Genomic DNA, 4539 nt, shown 5'->3' with positions numbered 1-4539 from the left:
TGAGCTGCCGGCAGACTGGAAAAACCAGAAGTCAGCAAGCAGACAAAAGAAATGTTTTGACAAGCCGGACTGAATAACAGCAGCTAGAGACATCCAAGGGTGCATAAAGTTCACCGACGTTGCAGAAACACCTGAAATAATATTTTTACTAACTGCAGAAACTCACTTAAAATCCATGCAGAAATGGAGAAAGTGGACATGAATTAAATATAATTTTTGGTGATTTAACCCCCAACTCCAAGCCTCCATGCTGAGTACCAAGCAGGGAGGTCATTAAACAATGGATGTCCGCTAACTTTTTGCAACTCAACGCCAAAAAAACGGAAATGCTGATTATCGGTCCTGCTAGACACCGAACTCTATTTAATAATACAACTTTAACATTTGACAACCAAACAATTAAACAAGGCGACACGGTAAAGAATCTGGGTATTATCTTCGACCCAACTCTCTCCTTTGAGGCACACATTAAAAGCGTTACTAAAACGGCCTTCTTTCATCTCCGTAATATCGCTAAAATTCGCTCCATTCTGTCCACTAAAGACGCTGAGATCATTATCCATGCGTTTGTTACGTCTCGCCTCGACTACTGTAACGTATTATTTTCGGGTCTCCCCATGTCTAGCATTAAAAGATTACAGTTGGTACAAAATGCGGCTGCTAGACTTTTGACAAGAACAAGAAAGTTTGATCACATTACACCTGTACTGTATATACCTTTATATACATATATACATACATATATACCTATACTGTATATACCTTTATATACATATATACATACATGTATACCTATACTGTATATACCTTTATATACATATATACATACATGTATACCTATACTGTATATACCTTTATATACATACATATATACCTATACTGTATATACCTTTAAATACATATATACATACATATATACCTATACTGGCTCACCTGCACTGGCTTCCTGTGCACTTAAGATGTGACTTTAAGGTTTTACTACTTACGTATAAAATACTACACGGTCTAGCTCCATCCTATCTTGCCGATTGTATTGTACCATATGTCCCGGCAAGAAATCTGCCTTCAAAGGACTCCGGCTTATTAGTGATTCCCAAAGCCCAAAAAAAGTCTGCGGGCTATAGAGCGTTTTCCGTTCGGGCTCCAGTACTCTGGAATGCCCTCCTGGTAACAGTTCGAGATGCCACCTCAGTAGAAGCATTTAAGTCTCACCTTAAAACTCATTTGTATACTCTAGCCTTTAAATAGACTCCCTTTTTAGACCAGTTGATCTGCCGTTTCTTTTCTTTTTCTTCTATGTCCCACTCTCCCGTGTGGAGGGGGTCCGGTCCGATCCGGTGGCCATGTACTGCTTGCCTGTGTATCGGCTGGGGACATCTCTCTGCTGATCCGCCTCCGCTTGGGATGGTTTCCTGCTGGCTCCGCTGTGAACGGGACTCTCGCTGCTGTGTTGGATCCGCTTTGGACTGGACTCTCGCGACTGTGTTGGATCCATTATGGATTGAACTTTCACAGTATCATGTTAGACCCGCTCGACATCCATTGCTTTCCTCCTCTCCAAGGTTCTCATAGTCATCATTGTCACCGACGTCCCACTGGGTGTGAGTTTTCCTTGCCCTTATGTGGGCCTACCGAGGATGTCGTGGTGGTTTGTGCAGCCCTTTGAGACACTAGTGATTTAGGGCTATATAAGTAAACATTGATTGATTGATTGATGGCTCCCATTTTTTTAGTCTTTGGGATGACTCGGCCGGGGTTTGAACTCACGACCTACGCGTCTCAGGGCGGACACTCTAACCCAGTCTTTGTCAACCACTGTGTTGCTGTGGAGAGATTCAGTCTGGTGTGCCGTGGGAGATTATGTCGTTTCACTTTATCCATCCATCCATTTTCTACCGCTTATTCCCTTTCGGGGTCACGGGGGCGCTGGCGCCTATCTCAGCTACAATCGGGCGGAAGGCAGGGTACACCCTGGACAAGTCGCCACCTCATCGCAGGGCCAACACAGACAGACAACATTCACACTCACATTCACACACTAGGGCCAATTTAGTGTTGCCAACCAACCTATCCCCAGGTGCATGTCTTTGGAGGTGGGAGGGGCCTATCCCCAGGTGCATGTCTTTGGAGGTGGGAGGGGCCTATCCCCAGGTGCATGTCTTTGGAGGTGGGAGGGGTCTATCCCCAGGTGCATGTCTTTGGAGGTGGGAGGAAGCCGGAGTACCCGGAGGGAACCCACGCATTCACGGGGAGAACATGCAAACTCCACACAGAAAGATCCCGAGCCTGGATTTGAACCCAGGACTGTATTGGGTTCAAAATATTTTTTCTGCAGACCAGCAATTATAGTCTGCAAATGATGTAATGTCATGTGATCAAGTTGCTTTGTAGATGTCAGGAACATTGGCGGGATCACAATATGCAGGTGACAGCAGGAGGCAGTGTGCAGGTAAAAAGGTGTCTAATGCTTAAAAAAAAAATAGGCAAAAGGTGAGTGACCCTAAGAAAAGGCATTGAAGCTTAGGGATGGCGATGCAAAATTAAACTAAAACTGAACTTGCTAGTCCTCAGCCTTCCCGGTAAGGTTTATTCAGGTGTACTGGAGAGGAGACTACGCCGGATAGTCGAGCCTCGGATTCAGGAAGAACAGTGTGGTTTTTGTCCTGGTCGTGCAACTGTGGACCAGTTCTATACTCTCGGCAGGGTTCTTGAGGGTGCATGGGAGTCTACATGTGCTTCATGGACTTGGAGACGGCATTGGACCGTGTCCCCCGGGAAGTCCTGTGGGGAGTGCTCAGAGAGTATGGGGTATCGGACTGTCTGATTGTGGCGGTCCCTGTATGATCAGTGTCAGAACATAGTCCACTCCCTGTATGATCAGTGTCAGAACATAGTCCACTCCCTGTATGATCAGTGTCAGAGCTTGGTCCGCATTGCCGGTGGTAAGTCGGACACGTTTCCAGTGAGGGTTGGACTCCGCCAAGGCTGTCCTTTGTCACCCATTCTGTTCATAACTTTTATGGACAGAATTTCTAGGCGCAGTCAAGGCGTTGAGGGGTTCCGGTTTGGTGGCTGCAGGATTAGGTCTCTGCTTTTTGCAGATGATGTGGTCCTGATGGCTTCATCTGACCGGGATCTTCAGCTCTCACTGGACTGATTCGCAGCCGAGTGTGAAGCGACCGGAATGAGAATCAGCACCTCCAAGTCTGAGGCCATGGTTCTCGCCCGGAAAAGGGTGGAGTGCCATCTCCAAGTTGGGGAAGAGACCCTGCCCCAAGTGGAGGAGTTCAAGTACCTAGGAGTCTTGTTCACGAGTCAGGGAAGAGTGGATGGTGAGATGGACAGGCGGATCGGTGCGGCGTCTTCAGTAATGCGGACGTTGTATCGATCTGTTGTGGTGAAGAAGGAGCTGAGCCGGAAGGCAAAGCTCTCCATTTACCGGTCGATCTACATTCCCATCCTCACCTATGGTCATGAGCTTTGGGTCATGACCGAAAGGACAAGATCACGGGTACACTGGCAGCCACGCTTCCGTCAGTCTACCCCAGGGCAGCTGTGACTACTGATGTAGCTTACCACCACCATCGTGTGAATGAATGTTGAGTCCCACTTCTCTGTAAGCGCTTTGAGTGTTTAGAAAAGCGCGATATAAATCTAAGTTATTATTAAAAGGGGTCGAAATGAGTTTCCTCCGCCGTGTGGTGGGTCTCTCCCTTAGAGATAGGGTGAGAAGTTCTGCCATCCGGGAGGAACTCAAAGTAAAGCCGCTGCTCCTCCACATGGAGAGGAGCCAGATGAGGTGGTTCGGGCATCTGGTCAGGATGCCACCTGAACGCCTCCCTAGGGAGGTGTTTAGGGCACGTCCGACCAGTAGGAGGCCACGGGGAAGACCCAGAACACATTGGGAAGACTATGTCTCCCCGGTTGGCCTGGGAACGCCTCAGGATCCTTAGGGAAGAACTGGACGAAGTGGCTGGGGAGAGGAAAGTCTGGGCTTCCCTGCTTAGGCTGCTGCCCCTGCGACTCGACCTCCAATAAGCGGAAGAAGATGGATGGATGAACTTGCTGCAAAGTATACAAAAACAGAATGCTGGACGACAGTAAAGACTTACAGCGTGTGGAGCAGACAGCGTCCACAAAGTACATCACAACATGACATGACAATCAACAATGTTCACACAAAGAAGGATAGCGTCCCCACAACTTAAATAGTTTAGATTACCAAAACAAAGCAGGTGAGGGGAATAACGCTCAAAGGAAGACATGAAACTGCTATAAATTTGCCCACCAAACAGGAAAAGCCACCGAAATAGGAGTGCAAGACAAGAAGTAAAACACTACAGACAGGAAAACAGCAAACAAGTCCAAATAGTGTAAGTCAGAGTGTGATGTGACAGGTGGTGACAGTACACCTACTTGGAGACAAGAGCTATAGTCATGCATGCGTGTTATGCTTTGTGAAAACTACTTCTTTGTCACGTTTAGCTGGCATCGTGGGGAAAAGTTGTTCTCTCGTGGGTGCAGAGGAGGATGGAACAC

Source organism: Nerophis ophidion, linkage group LG13 (genome assembly GCF_033978795.1).
Source record: "Nerophis ophidion isolate RoL-2023_Sa linkage group LG13, RoL_Noph_v1.0, whole genome shotgun sequence".
Taxonomy (NCBI): Eukaryota; Metazoa; Chordata; class Actinopteri; order Syngnathiformes; family Syngnathidae; genus Nerophis; species Nerophis ophidion.
The sequence above is the reverse complement of the archived record's forward strand: the minus strand, read 5'-3'. Positions refer to the sequence as shown.